The 18,435-nt window shown below is 38.3% G+C and overlaps 1 protein-coding gene across 1 annotated transcript in view; it reads left to right on the top strand.

Annotated features, from left to right (window-relative positions):
• RALGPS1 (Ral GEF with PH domain and SH3 binding motif 1) overlaps positions 1 to 18,435 on the top strand; it is a 3,844,659-nt gene that overhangs the window by 2,801,751 nt on the left and 1,024,473 nt on the right. The gene's annotated exons all lie outside the window — the stretch shown is intronic.

The raw sequence follows: 18,435 nt of genomic DNA, 5'->3' as shown, positions 1-18,435 counted from the left end.
AAGAGTACTCTCTGTATAAAGAATGAGTGAAACTGTGAAGAGTGAGCAGAATTAGTAGTTGATGTGGAGGGGTGTGGATGAAATAATTTCTTTTAGTGATGACCAGAATATTTTTTTAATGGTTGCATTGCTTCTATAGTTTGTGGTGTTTTGTGAGATTTCTAATATTTTGAAATGCATTGGGTATTTTATTTTTCCAGGCTTTACCATTCTGAAACTTAAGTTCCTATGTTTCCAATTTTAGCCAAGGTGCAGCTTTTGATTTGCCTGTTTCAGTGCACACTGAAAGCAACATTTTTGAAAGTATTCAGGAAGATATTCAAATCTAAGACAGCACAGTCTAATGACATTGTTTTTAGCATGTTTCAGTTATATTGAGTTAGTGCTGACAAAAGTTTTTGTTTTGGTTGTATTGCATAGTTGCTTAAAGATTTGTTCGGATTAGCTACAGTGACTTCTAGCTGCATAAGTAGTAAGGCAGTCACTTATGTCAAGCAGGCATGCAGCTATTTGTAATTGTTGGCTTGTTGCTAAGGATCCAATCCAAGGATGAGTGCCTTTAAGAGTTTTGTTCTTGTGACTGAGGTTATCAGTCTATGTTGAGGTCACTTAATGTAATAGTTTTGTTGAATATGGTAAGATATTCAGTGGAGGATGTTTTATGCAGTAGATATCTTGTTATACAGAGAAATATGTATGGCCGAGATGTGTGTTACTTTCCTGTTACTCAGTTTGAAGAAGGAAATAAGGAGTTCAGAATTCCCAAACTTGGGTATCTCTGGGGGGGCAAATATTGCCAAGTCAAGATGTGCCATGCTGATAGACTCCTACCCAAGAAAACTGAATTTTGTAATTAAATCAAAAGGTGCTTCAACAAAGTATTAGTTTAAGGGTGTGCACACTTATGCAACCAGCTCATTGTACACTTTTTTATATTTTCCCCTACCAGATTTGTTTGTTTTTCAGTTGAATTGTAAAGGTTATAGGTCACATTAAAGGTAGGAAAAATTTTGAAATGCTATATTTTGTGGTCTCATTTTTTATATCACAAAAACCTGGCATTTTAATAGGGGTGTGTATACCTTTTATATCCACTGTATGAAATACATATTGTATCTTGGTAACAGAATGCACAAAAGAATCTGACTTCAGAATCAATCTAAAACAGCTGCAATTATGACAACGAAATGTTCCAGTCTTTTCTGTATATTTATTTTTCAATCCTTTACTTTCTAACGTAACGTTTTTATTTTAAGATAGGGTTTATTATTAAAGGAAAACATGATTCCTCACCAATTTTTAATAGCATTAATTATTGTAAGAATATTCTAGTTTTTTCTTAATGACATCACATATGTTCATATTTTGAGTGTGTAGGGAGGAGCCTAAACTTCCCATGTATTGAATAGACAAGTGTAGAACATCAGTAGTGTTTTGTATGTATTGAACAAAGGGATGAAAATATTCCACATTTTGATCCCAAATAAAGAATATGTCTTCCACAAATTGAGTTCAGTTTGTAACTTACAAATAACTGCCAACTAGAAGAAGCTATACAGTATAGTGTTGATTATCCGAATTAATTGGGACCAAGGATATTTTGGATAATCAAACTGTTCGGATAATCAATCATACACTGACCCAGATAAAAAAAAAAAAAACTTCTAAATTCTTTTTTTCTGCATGCGGGGAATACACTTTTCAACCATTTAGTGACTCCAGTGGACAATAAAGAATATTTTTCACACATGAGCAGGCTACAAGCTCAAAAAACTTGCACAAGCAAATACATATAATGCTTACATGTTCAGACTTTGATTTTTCCTACCCAAAAACTTTGGAAGACTGTGTTCAGATAATTGATTTGTATAATCGACTCTGCATTGTACTATTCATACTATTAACACCAAACTGGTGAAGTTGCTCACACAATGTATACAAGAGGATATGATTTTTTTTTTGTAAAAGTAATTCCATATTAAATAGAGATGTATTATTTAACAAAACTAACTCCAGTAGCAAAATCATCAAAGTATTCTTAGAACTGCTGTATGTCAATAAGTATGTACATATATTTTCTATTCTATAGGTGTTTGGAATCCCTGTAATTAATAATTTAAAAGCAAAAGTGTCAAAAAGGAAGTTTGTCAGTGGAGTGGCACTGCACCACTTAGTCTGAATAAATTTTGTCTTTCACCAATGATGTCATATTGTCCAAGTAAAGATTAAGTGATTTTTCAACAAATACAGGAAAGGGTTCTGTCAACCAGACCCTCCTTGATAGGTTAGTGTGCATCAGGGAGTTTGGTGGGTCCTTGTGGTAGTAACAACCTATGAACCCATATATACAGTAATAGGTACTTTAGATTCACTTGTATAAAAATATTCAGATATTTCAGTAAATAATCCTCTTATATGAAGATCATATAATATAACCTTCACTTTAGATAGTATAGAATTAATTTTATATTTTACAATTCAACCACAAGTTAGTGTACTATACAATAAAAATGTTTGTTCTAAATCAAATGTCTATTAATTACTACTATACCGCTAGCTTTGACAGCAGGTCTGTTATCAGTAACATCACCTTGTTCTAGTTCATTAAGCGCAGTTATCTCTCCATTTGTTAAATTTAAACATTGCACCTTTGTCAAAGCTGTTTGTCCATGTGAGACATGATTACAGTGTGCTTACTACATATGTCAGGTAAATGCAGTATGAATATGTGGGAACTTTTTAAAATACATGTTTTTTTACTGTTAATTTGAATGTAGCATGTTCAGCTTTTGAATCAGGCTCACTATGAATACTTGCCATAATTTATTTTGAATCTCCTTGTTAATGTTGTTTTACTTAACATTTTTTAAGGTTAACATTTTCCATTTTCAATGTTGGTAGGTGGTTCTTTCCTTTCATGGTTAGCAGCTGTTAAAAGTTTTATTTTTTACTTTGTATCTTTCATGTTCTTTTTCTATAATTTCAACTTTCAGTCCTTTTTTTTGCAGTTTGGGATTTCTTGAGGATTGTGTACTATTGTGGGTCCCAATTTGTGTACACTTTCTATTCAGACTTCATAACTGTTTTTTATACTTAGTATTATTTGAATATATAAATGTTAATGTTTTTATAATTTTGAAATATATGGTTAATATTATTAGGATATGGGCTATGATTTCATTATATTTTGTGAAGTTCAGTTTTTTGATTATATCCCTTGAGGCCAGTGGGGTATATAACCAAAAGCAGTATGAAATCTGATTTCTATAGTGTAGTGGTCTTTGCATAAAACTGACTGTGGTGGTGGTGCTGCGGTAGCGTTATCGCCTTACAGTATGACATCCTGTTTGATTCTCAGCTAAAGCATCCTCTGTGTGGAGACATGCGTGAATGGTCGTTACTTCGTTGAATGTTGTGCGTCAGAGCTGGCAACTCGATACGTAAAAATCTACTGCCAATCAGTAGTGGACCGGAGTTCCACTGTGGCGACCCCTAACTGGGAAAAGCTGAAAGATACAACAGTGGTCTTTGCATAAAAAATGTATTTGTGCATGAATGCGTATTTGTATGTATGTGTAGGTAGGCAGGTAGATGCATCTACTGGCATAGTGGTTTTTGTAGTTTTTCCTGGATTTAGGGTTAGGGCAAGTGTTTCAGTAATGGTACTGTTTGTTGCTTGCATTTAATAACTGCAGAAGGTATAGCTGGTCTTGTTAGTATAAATTAGGTCCAGCAGCTGTTGATTCAGATGGAATGGTGATAGTGCTTGATACCATAGTAGAAAATGCTTGATGGCTTACATAAGGCAGTAATAAAACCCTTCATAAGGTTCATAGGTTCATTGGTGTATACAAAGCTAATGAACACTAACCTTTATAAGCCTGGCTATGCAACCCAAATGTGACCTACAAGTTTGATTTGTATGTGAGGTGATTTACTGACTGCCTATGTCCATCAGAGCCATAGGAGCCAGACCAGGAGTGAATTTTCGATTACCCATCTATTGGTCCAAGTTGAGCTTAAAAAGGGTTAGGAAGGAACTATGCCTTCACATGGATAGGGAGCTTGTTCAAGAGAATGGGAATTCTCTGAGAAACTTGTCTCTCTCCAACATGTCCTGTTTAGGTCACAAGCAAAATGTAGGACTTTTAATCTAGTAGTTCTCATGTTGCTTGATTTGCAGATGTGCAAAAGTTTTATCAAAACATGGTCCAGACTTTAGTTAAATAATGACTCCAGGGGGTCCTGATAAGTCATATTTTAGACTATTCAGGAGGTATTCTGGGATGTTATCAGGGCTATTGAGGTTGTGTTCTGAGCTTTAGTGAGTGCAGCCAGTACATGCTCCCTAGTTATAGTTGGAGATGTTATGTTTGAGGGTGTTTTTGACTGGGTGATTTGGGCAGTTAAAGCTGGAAGTGAATTTGTCATATTTCTAGGCACAGTGGATGTAGCACCATTAACCACCAGTCCAACACATTGCTGTGTACTGCTCTTGAGGTTTCTGCCATAGCTCTTGAAAACCTTATGGTTCTCTTTCACCTGGGAGACTATCTTAACCTCAAAGATGGCTTTGTTTGACCTAATTAGCCCTCTTAGTTGCCTATTTACTTTGAGAAAGTTTCTATTTTTTATTGGAATTACCCTTCCTGACTTTTGCCATATTTTTTTCTTTTGTTGTATATCCTGTTTAATTTTGGATGCCACCAGAGTGGTTTATTTCTAGGTCTAGTCCCACGCTTGCTTCTGGTAGGTACAGCAGCCTCTGTGCAGTAATTGAGATGGTTTTACAGAGTTTCTGTGAGCATTTCAGCATAGGCTGCTGAGTTTTCTGGGTTTGGAGAAGCACTGAATGTTGACAATTAATGACTTCATAAACTGTGATTTTCATTGGAATAGATCCTAATTGTTACTGGTTTTAATGGGATTACAGAGTTGATTTTGAAGGTCAGACCTTATCAGGAAGGATGAAACATGAGGGGTGGGGTGGGGGTGAGGAAGTGTTCTCCCATATTTGTAAGCATGAGAGCCAGTATGTTGGAGTGTAGTGGATGTCGTCACTATTTGGCCAAGAGTGTTTGTATTTACGAAGTCCAGGCATCTCTGTGCCTGTAGATTTGAGGCTGTTTACTACTACTAGCCTGTAAAGGGATAATTAAAGTCTCAGTTTATTTGGATGTTAGGTTTGATGCTAAGTGACTCCAGTAGGTCAAAGTATGCATTATGAGCTTCTTGGGAAATGGAAGGTGACCTATAGCTGGCTAGGTTACAGTACAGGATTTTGTATATGGTGGTCTGCATATGGAGGAAGTCCAGTGCATCATCCTATATGACCACCGTAGAGGTATGCTTGTTATTGATGTATATTGAGACACCTCCTCCTTTAGCCCTTTTCTGTGCAGCTGCTGGTCTAAAATTTATTTTATTTTTTATTTATTTAAATTTGTTGACTGGGAGTGTCCGACTGGATGTAGATCCATTTTCAGCGGAGGCCCGGGGAGAAAAGCTCCACAGTAAAATAAACAGACAGTAGTTACATTGGATTACATAGCGATTAATGATTTAACATAGCAATTACTTACAACATATTTACAGATGAAGAAATAGTACATCAGTAGACAACTAGAATCTTTATCTGTGAAGTACATAACAGACATTAACAAATGTTACAATGAGAAGTTCCTGCTGTATAATAAGTACTAGGCTTATGAGCATCTGAGCTTGCTATAATCAAGGTAGTTAGTGGAGTGGAAAGAAAGGTAGTGGTTGGATGGGGTGGATGATATTAGAGTGGGAGTTGCAAGGGCATAGCCAGCATGTTTTTAGGTGCGCTTTTAGTAAAGTTTTGAAGTGAGTGCATGATGGTACGGAGGTAATTGTGGGTGGGAGTGAGTTCCATAATTTGGCTATGGCGCAAGAGAATAGTGCTTCACCAGCAGAGTTATTGACTTTAGTGATCTGCAAGTGATTTTTGTTGCTGGATCTTAGTGGTCTGGTGGTGCGATAGGGTTGGAGTAGATTCTGGAGGGATGGGACATTTAGTGGATGGTTTACTAGTTTGTGGGCGAGTGAGAGTTGATACCACTGAAGGAGGTGAGGGAGTTCAAGCCAGCCCAGTTCAGCAAGTGAGAGACCGTGGTGACTATGGTAGGATGCCCCTGTGGCGAATTTGGCGATTTTGTTGTAGCAGGTCTCTAGCTTGTTTAGATCACATTGCCTTAGGTTGGTATATATTGGAGAGGCATAAAGTAGGGTGGAGATAAGGTGGGAATTTGCTATTGAAATCTTTGCTGCATTGGTGAGAAATTGCTTATTTCTGCATAACGCTCCTAGTTTTTTGTGGACTTTTTTTATGGTCATGGATATGTGAATGTCAAATTTTAGTTTGTCTATTTCCACTCCTAGCAATTTGGTGTGTTCAGTTGGGTATATAGTGGTGTTGTCTTTTGCTGTGATGTTAGTGAGAGTTGTTTTGAGTATGTTTGGTGGGTTGGAAGATGAGTAGTTAAGTTTTGTTTGGGTTGAGTATTAATTGGGCATCGTATAACCATGTTTCAACAGAGGAAAAGGCTTCCTGTGTGACTTTTTGCAGTTTTGGTAGGGTCTGGGCTGAGAAGATGGTCGAATCATCTGCGTATTGTATGAGTGTGCCATGTTTGGTGGCAGAGGCTAGATTATTGGTGTAAACAGAGAAGAGTAGGGGTCCAAGGATGGATCTTTGGGGAACCCCTATGGAGACAGGTAGTTGGGGAGATATGTCATTCTGCCATACAATGGATTGTTGGCGGTCAGACAGGTAACTCTGAAACCAGTTAGTGACTGATTGTGAGAAGGATAGGTTATTGAGGACTGAGATAAGTTATTTGTGTGGGACCATGTCAAATGCTTTAGATAGGTCTAGGAAAGTAGCAGAGGAGAGAGAGCCATTGTTTTTATGCTGACGGATAGTGTTAGTAAAGGAGAGTAAGGCAGTGGCGGTGCTATGGTTTGGTCAGAAACCATGCTGAGTACTGGAAAGGAGGTTGTTTGTAAGGAGGTAGTCTGAGACCTGAGAGTGTATGCATCTCTCTAGTATTTTGGAGAGTGGAGAGAGAACAGCTATGGGGCGGTAATTGGTTAGTTCTGCAGAGGGTCCGCCTTTGTGGAGGGGAATTGTATGTGTTAATTTCCACAGTGTGGGAACGTAACTTTCTGACAGAGATCGGTTAATCAAGATGGATACTGGGTAGGCCAGAGCATCAGCTGCGATTTGTAGGTATTCACTTGGGAGGTTGTCTGCTGTATGTATGTGTATGAAAGTATGGAAGGTACTGAAACCTTGCACTTGTGGGGTATTCAGTGCTGCTTTAAACCATGTGTAGGTAACTGCACAGATGTCTATAGGAGGGCTTGGAGGGAGTGTAGTTTATTATGCTTCTGTCATTGAGCAGTAATGCTTTGAAGTTCCGTTGAATTGATTTTGCTATGTAGGTAGGTTTGGCAATTTGGCATTAAATGAAGGCAGTATGGGGTTGGATAATGTTCTAGCCAGTATTACAAGGCCTAGAGGGGCGATGTGCAGAACATCCTTACAAAGCAACGTGGTCCGTTAACCATGTCCTCCCAAGCTGACTAATACTGGATCCCCTTAGAATGATGCCAAAAAATTGTTGAAATAATTTTGTTGCTCATATTATGGTATCACCCTCAGTGATGGTAATATGCTGCGCAATGCACTGTGACATCGTCAGTGATGCATTGTATCATCCTCAGTGATGGTAATATGCTGCGCAATGCACTGTGACATCGTCAGTGATGCATTGTATCATCCTCAGTGATGGTAATATGCTGCGCAATGCACTGTGACATCGTCAGTGATGCATTGTATCATCCTCAGTGATGGTAATATGCTGCGCAATGCACTGTGACATCGTCAGTGATGCATTGTATCATCCTCAGTGATGGTAATGTGCTGCTCAGTGCTAGACTCACACCAACCTGAGACACACAGTCTGAAAGCTCTATTATGTTTCTTTTCATATAGTCCAGGGAGGTACATCTCGGGTTGTTTACACCAACATGGGCTATGATGGAATCATACTGGTACCTGTGGGGTAATTACTTGAGTGCATGTGTGATTTGGTGTATTCTGGCTCCATATAAGCAGTTATCAGTTACCTTCTCCTTGTTAAGCCTGGTTAGAAAGGCATCAGTATATCTTACAATAGAGTCTCCTATGGTGAGAGTCCTGGGAATGTGTGTACTTGCCTTAGGGGCTTAGTGTTTGGGAATCCACTGATTGTGACAGTATTTGTTGTGTTAGGTCTTTTTTATGAGTGCCTTTTGGCTTGCTGAGGCATAACTTTGACAATGGGTGATCTAGGCAATCTTTGTTTAGGAAGATGGCATTTAAGTGTTTCAGAATACATTAGTCTATGTGTGTATTGTACACTATGTGAGGTGGGTGTTGTGTGTGTGGTTTCGACAACCTGATGCTCACTTGTTTGTGAGAGTTTAGGCTCCGGTGTCATTGTGTAAGTACACTCTTGCATAATGTGTCTGATTCTTTAAGGATTAAGTGGTTGTCGTAAACATGAGACAATTGCTACATTATCTCAAGATGCCCATAGCCACCAAGCTGGCTAAATAAAAGTTAAGAAATTGCATATCTATATTGTCCAGTCCGTTGATTTATGAGCTACAAGGGGGTGGAATATTGGGGTTAGAAGATTATTAAAGGTGCTTTAGCATAATCTGGTCTACTAAACAGTACTAAATTCTATTAGCTTTAATGTTTACACAGCACCAAATTCAACTAAATCTGTATGTTTTGCCACTTGGTTCCAGACTAGCTACTCAAAGCTTCTTGGTGCACAAGGTATTTGTGGTATATTGCTGCTTTACAGGCTACAGTTTTATTAACCATTCTTTCTAGATGTTTGTTACTGTACTGCTAACCCATGCACACACGCAATCTCTAGCAGCATAGGGAAAATGGAAAACTAATGACCCCTCTTGCAAATAAAATTACCTTTTATGTATTTCTCAACTCAACATAGGACAGGCAAACATGTCCTACCACAAGATGAATAAACTCGGTCCTCCCAATGTAAAAATGCAGAAGAAGAGAGAGACACGAGTATAATGTTGCCACAACTCAAACTAGCTGGAAATACCTTGCTGAATGCAATTTCTGGACAGTCTTGCAGCAGTAACAATGTAAGGAAGGACAATTTATTTACAAAAAAAAGAGTGAAATTCACACACACAAACAGGAAACTGTAGTGATCACTCACAATATTAAGTGCAATTTAAGAATCAAAGGAACTTAAACTTCCCTAGATGGCACTGGATCCAAGTAAAATGCTATTTGAATCTAGGCTAGGATTCCAAGCTTTGTTGAGGTCCTGGAAACTGAGCAGGAAACAATATGTAATAAAGGATTATTCAACTGCAATGGTTTTCTGGGTGGGCACTCAGTATCAAGGCTCTGTGGAAAACCACAGTTGGGAAGAGTACATAGCTTTATACAACAGGGTATAGTAATGAAAGAGGGGAGAGAGGGACTTTGAAAATCAGATCATCATAAAGGGTGGAGGGCACAAACGCAATCTTATTAAAAAAGAATAGCAGCACCGATAGGATTGGTGAAAACCAACCAGGCTAGCTAGGGAGGCATACAATCAAATAAAGTCAACACTGGAGCCCTTTCAGAAATGTTAGCTTAATGATTTTGTGAGGAATGGGGCAGACACAGAATGCAAATTTAAGCAGATAAAAGATAACCAGAATATCAAAGTGCTGAAGTACAAACTGTGGCACACCCAATTATCACTATTGACCTGCTAGTACAGTTTAAGGCACCAGACTGTGCAGAAATTTACCAGTAGCACTGCTTATGGAAAAAATGAGAGAATAAATGAGCTCAAAATCTCGCAGGATTACACACCTTTGCCACCACTGTGAATTAAACTACAAGACAAAAGACTGTCATTGAGGTTTTAGTTGGGGTGGCACAGCGGATAGCATTGTTGCCTCACAGCAAGAGGTTCCCCGGCTCAATTCTCAGCTGGGGTGCCCTCTATTTAAAGTTTGCATGTCCTGCCTGTGCTCTCGTAGGTTTTCTCCAGGCTCTCTGGTGTCTTCCCACATTCAAAAGATATGCAGTAGGTGGATTGAACACTTTAAATTGGCCATAGGTGTGCATTCAAGTGTGTGCTGTGGAGCAACTACCGGTGCAGGGCTAGCCACCAGGTGGTGTAAACCTTGGCTCTAGATGATTGTCACTGTTGAAGTGAAACCACAACCCCATGTGCAAAAAATGGGGAAAAAGGGGTTGTGAATGGATTGAGGCTTCAGTTTTATATACAGTGCATTTATTTTGTTATTTGTCTTCCTCAAAACCCATTGTTTAATCTATGGTCAGATGGACATAATTCTGCTTAAAGGCAGAATTTTTTTCCAGCAACTATGAGATTGTGTCTGGGTACATTCATGGGTGTATATATAACCCACGTACAAAATTACTTTTCAACTCTGGAATATCTAAAAGATAGCCTCTAACTAATCTAAGCAGAATAGGAGAAATGTTATTAGGAATTCTTAAAACCTTTTTCAGAGCAATAAGTTAATTAAAATTACTACAATAAATGAATTAATAAATACATCCATGCATTTACAGTCTGAATCTCAGTTCCCGATATAGGTTGTGGAATATATTTACTTTTAGTGCCTTGAGAAATTGGTATTTAGGGAAGGTCCTCCATTCAGAGTATTATCCTAAAAAGGCAAACAGCTGATTTAGTTGATTTGGGTATCCCTTATGTAATCTTTAATTCTTCTGATGTTATGTCATAGTAATACCCAAGAAGGTAAAACATATTCTGACTCTCAACTGGTATTTATAGCACCATCATATGTAGATGATGATTCATGTGTTCAGTTATAAACAAGCTTGAAAGCTAAAATTCTGTTTTGTTTTGTCTTGAAATACTGTTGTAAGGCCCCCGAAGCTGCAAGTCACAGGCAACAGTATTGCAGCACACTCTGGCCACAGCTTCATATAGTCAGTGTGCAAGAAAGCCATTTTGGCTTATCTTGAAAAAAAAAACAGGAAGCAGGACAACTGTCGTTTGTGTTAGGTCGTCTCTGAGGGTGCAGTGATAATAAAACATCAACAATATGTCAGACGTCTGTAGGGTAGTTATTATGTAAAGCTGTACAAGAAAAAAATTTTGACTTCTGTAACATACTATAGCAATAACCCAGGCCTGGGTGTGGGTAATGCTGGATTTACCCACAGTTGGTGTGGTTTGGTCACGAGGGTGAAGCCCGAGTGGGCAAAAAAAGACAACTGTGGGTAAATCCAGCATTACCCACACCCAGGCATGTATTGTTATTATATTAATGACGTTATTTAAGAAAAAAAATAATTACTTTTCTTAAATAATGGCATTGTAGAATTCCTCCTTGCTGCCCTTCCACAGCTGTCTGGTATTCTGCGGCAGTTCTGATGTACTGCGCATGCGTATGCTTACGCAGTACATCAGAGCTGTGGACAAAAACAACTGAGAAAGCAATATCTCTGTTGCTTTTTACAAAGTGTCTCGCTATGTTAAAGGAGTTTAACATAGCGAGACAGCTTTAAAAAAAGGATTGGAGAATTTCCGTTGCTTTTTTTAAAGCTGTCTCGCTGTGTTAAACCCATTTAACATAGCGAGACACCTTTAAAAAAAGCAACGGAGATAGGAAGATCTCAGTTACTTTTTTTAAAGCTGTCTTACTATGTTAAACTTGTTTAACATAGCAAGACAGTGTGTAAAAAGCAACGGAGATCTTGCAGTCTCCGTTGCTTTAAAAAAAGAGTTATACTAATGGAAAAAGTCCAGGTGACCAGTCCTTTTTCCATTACTATAACTCTGATTTACAACGTGCATGCTGACCAATCAGCATGCACATTTTAGAATACTAATGGGGAGTCGTTGTATAATGTCAGTCTTTTGTTGTCACTGAGGTGTCCCAAGTGTGTACAGGAAGCATGGGGGGGCTGCTCAGCAAAGAATCAAAATCAAAGACCTGCATTATTTGAGTAATTATTTAGCTATAAAGCTTGGCACTATTGACTTACTGTAATCCTCTGTGATGTACTGGAAGCGAGACAGGGCAAAGCATATGTGGCCAAATTAAGGACGTTCTTCAAAAGCAAGCACATTTCAGAGGTATGGGTGTTACCATAAAAAAGACAGTTGTTCTGCTTCCTGTTTTTGTAAGAAAAGTTGAAATGGCTTTTTTGTACTTCAATTATATGCTGCTATGGTCAGAGAGCATCATGGTATTGCTTCCCACAACCTTTAGGGCCACAGGCCACTCCATGTTATCCAGATTACTTTTATTCTTTTCTCATACTTTGTCTTGCTTACATCCTTTCAACAAATCCTGACAGACCAATACTGTACTATGACAATTGTGTAGGAAAGGATTTAATTAAGCCAAGGATCCGAGGGCCACTAAGCACCCAGAAGCTATGGGGTTCTAATTACTCTGAGGTGCATTTTAAAGATTTTCCATGGCATTTGGTCCAATGATGGGCTGAGCAAAACAGCTCATGGTAAAGGAAAGAAGCATGAGTATTTTATTTTTAAGGAAGAAAAACGTCTTTAAAATTTGAGTCAAAACAGTAACTAACCAGTAAACTGAGAAGAAAAATGCATGTAAGGGCACATAAATCACATCTGGGAAGAATTCCTTCCTTTCTAAAAGAAAAGGATAGTCACTTTGTGTTTGCCCCTCTGGTGTTAGAGTGGGATGAAAGTGAAAGGACAAATGACCATAGTCATATATTTGACGTTACTGCTGCTGTACGTATACAGAACATGTCTTGGCAACCCATAAGACACCTGTGAGTTCCTCTGATGTCAGACTGAGATAAAATTGAAATAGAGGAAAACAACAGTTAAATTCATTAACAAATGCACATACGTCAACATGTTGCCTACTCCCAGAAGCTAGACGCTTAAAGAAAGTGAAAAAAAAATCTTCCTAGAAATGCATTCCAGTTTCTTGCTTCTACACAGTACACTCTCCCCAGACACGATATAGTTAGTGGCTTTCTATGCATATCTCTGAGGTGTGATTTTCAAAAAATTTAAAGAAATACTGACCACACTGTGTGTAGCCAACACACGAGCTATGGTGACCTTCTTTGTACACCTCTGAAGTTCAACTCAGAAAATTAAAGTAATAGTCACAGCATTCCTGGCCCACACACAAACTATATGTAACCTTCCATGCCCATGGTACAAGCCTTTGTAAGCTACTTACATGAATAGGAATTGCACCCCACCAGAACCCTGTTGGTTTAGATAGTCTGTGATGCATTTTATGGAGTACTTTTATTTTCACTACCCAGGAGATTTATTTGTCTTCTCCAGTATCTTTTAACTATACACATACCTGGATTGTCCCTCATAAGCCAGGTCTATCAGAAAATAAACAAAAACAGACGAGGAGAAAAACGGAGACAAACATAGCCACCCCCCCCAAAAACAAATGTGCACATGCACACTCTGCAAGTTACCAGCATACAAATTAAAGGAACATCAGTTCACCTATGGCATGTCTTTGTGGTACTGGAGGAAGCGAGAGCACCTGAATAAACCTACAAAGAGGCAGGGAAGACATGCAGACTCTATTCAGAAGGAAACACACAAGAGCTTAACAAGGTGGACAAGGGCTGTGAGATGGAAACACCAGTCACTGTGCTGTTAAGCCATCAATGTGCTCCTTTCTGAAACATCCTGCCCAGACCACCAAATACATCCATTTATTGTGTGCACTACTGATGTTTGTGATAGAAAGTGAAAGAAATTGACAAACTTGTTTCTCTTATGTTCACATTCAACCCCCTCCACATAACATACAAGCATAACTTTTTGCAATGATCATTTGTGCACTGATTTCAGCAAATATAGCCTATCGTGTGACACTGTTCCTGTCACACCAGATCAAAGATTAGGATGGAAGTCATGGCTTTCCTAATCGTTCACTGACCAGTTACATAAAAAATAAACTGCCCCAATTTTCACCAAGCTTGTGACCGCCAGTAGAGATCCTTCTCAAAATTCGCTGTGAAGGTGCTAAATCTTGGAGTTGCTACTCCTGTCCTTTACTATACTCTTTTCCTGGGAAATTAAAGCAAATGCTGCTAGCAGCAAACAGCAGCATCCACAAGGCATGCCATCAGGGACAGAGATTGTGTAGTCACAACAGAGAAAAATAAATTATAGCTGCATGAGCCGCTAAGGCAGCACAATAGCATCTACACGCTCAACCTTCCATGAATTTGCCTTCTATTTTTGTCCTGTCTTTCCTAAAATGTTTAATTTACTTAGAAGAAAAGTCCGTCAATAATGCCAGGCATTAAAAGTTTTGTACTTTTTGTCATTCAGAAATTGCATTTTGATTCAGAACCTGTTCAATAAGCACTTTAAGTGAATTAGAATAACATTTCAAAATTGCCCCATTTTGTGCCTGTTTATAAGAACATAAATATCAACCACCTAATAACATATACTAAGTCAAACCCACAATCCCTGCAGACGTAAACTTCATCTGAGTAATACCACACTAAAGAACGCTATTACTAACGCAGAGGTTGCTGCTGGCAAACAACTTTGCATTTCAAAGCTCTTCAATAAATGCAGTGCCTGCTGACCTTGAAGAATAAATTGCCTGTATTGTATTAAAACAGTGTGCCGGCGGTGTTGATCAAACATTTCTTGAACTAGATCAGCTTTGCAATAGTAAATTTCTAGCAAACAATGACTACAGGTCCATGTTATCAGGTCTTCAGTCTTAGAGATCATTAAGGAGCTTAGCACAAATTTCCATTTGCTCCAAAGCATGTCTGGTTAAATGACTTGCTCAGTGTCACATGGGAGGTAAATGAAAGTAGAAAGATTCAAACCCTGCACCCTTGCCACAAGAAGCAGATCATTAACAAGGTAAAGCTTTAGTCCTATGAGCTAACTACCAGCCTCACAGCCTTTAACTAAGTACAGAAATCCTTTGCATTCTAATCTTGTAGAGAAGACTTTACCGCAATAATACGCAACAACGGCTACATAATGTATGCTCAAGATCAGATGGTCCTAATTATCACTATATAATGCAGTCTGTACGACCTGACGCATGTAAGTCTTGGCAATTGCTAGAGGATCTAAAGAAGGTACTGTAAAAATACATTGCTAAAATGCAACATGGTTAGAATATATTACACAGTCCAAGCCTATAAATTAATTTGTTCATTCCTTAGTGCAGTGAATAAAGCAAAACTATTGGGCAATGTGAATGCTGTAGCTTTTTCTCAAGAACCTACAAGTCATACACAAATCAGGAATATCACTGCATATAGCATAGTTATTTTTTGGGGGACTTGCTTGAAGGACACCTACTTCACATTTTTGACCACACACACACACACACACACACACACACACACACACACACACACCCCCGACTGTGGTGAACACATGAACTAAAGTATTCCAATAACTGACTCGAGTGAACACACAAACCTAAGTGCCCCAATAACTGACTCTGGTGAACACATGAAACCAGGCACTCCAATACTGAGTCTGTTGAAACAGTAGACCTGCTGTTAAATGCTGTGCACACTCCAGTAAACCAAATGCTTCACACACCTGCACATATTCTGCCTAGTAAATGAAAGCAAATTCTCCTGACATGATGCTGTGCAATACTCCAGACACCTACCACTGCTGCGGTTAGTTTTGCTTCCTCTTCAAAATCTTGTGCCACACTTGCTGTTGCTTCATTAGCTGATAAGTGAAAACAGCGGGACATGAAAGTGGGCAAAGCAGGAAACCGCTTAGTGACAGTATGCAGCCACAAGAAAACTCAAAGAAAGAATGTTTAAAACCTAGAGCAGTGAAATGCATGGGCCCAAAACCACAGCTCTGAGGGACACTTGAGCTGACAGATTGGTTTGCATGTTAATGAGCTGACAGATTGGTTTGCATGTTAATGATACTAACAGTACATCGTCTTTTATTCAGTGTCTAGCCCATCCAGATTTTGTAGTAGTAGCTTATGACGTAAAGGATTGGAGGCCTTTCTGTGATCATCCGTCACTGCTGCATTGCCTTCAACTTTGCTGATACTGAAGTAGATAATCGTAACAAATGTTCCAAATGGCAACATGTATGCAGAAAGAGAAATGCAAGACTGTATTTCCCTGCACACACTTTTAGTTTAAATTGTTGTAGGTCACACACAGTTTGAAAGGAGGATGTTTACAGTTTTGGTCAGGAATGGTATATGCATATTTCTAAGTTTTTGATGCACTCCTGGATACTAATGACAGAATGAATACATGTGCCACTGGATAATCATATTTATAATCCAGTTTTAAAAGTGTATGCTATAGCCCTTCACCAGAAAGATCAATGAAAGAAAAGTTAATGAACAGTCATGTGACCTGGGAGCCTGCCTTCTTTATGGGACACAGCTGGGTCCCATGAGAATGAGGGAGTCATTTTCTTAGTTATTTTCTGCATACACTGTTTTCTGGGAGTTGCTATTCAGTACGAGTCAAATATTTTTATTTTTGTTATCCTGTATTGAGTGTGTTTATATTTTACCAAGACATTGTGGGATTGTTAAGGTTGGAGACAAGGTAACTAATGTATGTCAGTTTATATCAGTGGATTTCCTTCTTGCAGGTCTTTGTAGTGGTTTATCCTTCTCAGAAAGTGGATAGTTACGAAAGCGAATAATTTTCTACATTGTGATTTTCAGTTCAGTTATACTCAATCGGAATTTTATCTGCATTATCGCAGTACTGACTATCAGTGTAATATTTCTGAGGACATTGTGTCTTGTTCCTCACTGAGCAATCATTAAGAATGAGTGGTGCAGTGTCCACATTCTGCATGGCATAACATGGATTCCAGACAGCAGAATCACTCATGATGGAAATTTACAATAATAGGAAGAAGTCCTTTAAAATAGCAGCACTAATGTGCACCTTTGCCCTCTCCCCCCACCACCACCACTACCACTCTTTCTAACAAAAGGACTCTGCCTGGACTGTAGTCACTTCACCAAGTTGAGGAAGAAAGGTCTTAGATTCTGCTGCAGCACTATGCAAGCCATTAATCATGAAAAAATGTTTAGAAGAATATGAGCTAAGTTTAGTAGGTATTTGTATATTTATCTCACCCATATGTCATATGACTTGTGTTCTAGTTTCTTTTCTTATAGACAGAGCAGGCAAAAACTATTGTTAGTTCATAATATGCAGTGTTGTGGCTTTAATCTAATGCTAAACTATGATCTCTCTCTGTTGAATAGAGTGCTATGATATTTGATTTGGCAGAGACTCTAGTAAGGTCCAGCTGTTTTGCTTCATCAAAAAGCAGATGTCATGACTGCTAGATTGTTGCGTATAGTCTATCAGTTTTGGACTACATCTGCATGTTTTCTGCACATACTAGATACTGCAAGAAAAAAAGTCCTTGGTTAACCTTAGTCATGCTATTTGAAAAAATAGAGAGACAAAAAGATGTGCAGATTGATTAAAATTAATTAACTGACAATCCCTGAGATACGAAATAAACAGATGTTAACCAAAACAAGTATTTCAAAGTGATTGTTGGAATGTTACCAAAAGTGTTCACGTGCTGTGTAAAAAATAAACCGAGTTTAGTGAAGGTTCATCAAAAGCCTGTGTATTAAACAGTGTATATAACAACTTGCTAGGTGCCTTAATTCAGAGTTTTACAGCATGCTGTAACCCACAAATGCAGTGACTATACATGTGAATTTTAATGCCACATAACCATGAAAAATGCATAAATAACCTTGCAAAATATGACCATAGCTTGCATTGTATAGAACAAAAATCATTCAACAGACTCAATGGGTCCCAGATCTCTATACATTTGCAGTTATTTGTAGTACACATCTCGTCATATGAGATGTAATTGTACAAGATATAATTTAACACAACCAACATAGTGCCCAACATTCGAGACAGAGAAGCATTTATAAAATAAATTGAAATGGGAGCCTTCTCTACAGCAGCAGCCTTCACATTAGGAGGCATGTTCATATCCAAAAACAGGTTTGGACTTCTTATCTTTTGCCCTATACAGCTTACTAAATATTTTGCTGCAGGTTATTTCTCATTTTGCAGTGTAGAGTACACTTACTTTCTACACATAACATTTCCCCTAGTTTACATCTATGTCATAAGTGCATAGAGAAGTAGGAGAGTATCGTAAAACCATAGGGAAAAGTAAAAGTATGGATGACTTGGTATGATAGTAAGCTTTAAATAATCCCAGTGGAATACATGCAGTTTATGACCATACTCCATTCAGAATAAAGATGTATAATATTAAAAAGCTATAAGGTAGACTACTTAGGGAGATA

Source organism: Protopterus annectens, chromosome 16.part0 (genome assembly GCF_019279795.1).
Source record: "Protopterus annectens isolate FY-2018-M chromosome 16.part0, PAN1.0, whole genome shotgun sequence".
Lineage (NCBI taxonomy): Eukaryota > Metazoa > Chordata > Ceratodontiformes > Protopteridae > Protopterus > Protopterus annectens.
This window is presented reverse-complemented; position numbering and strand designations above follow the sequence as displayed.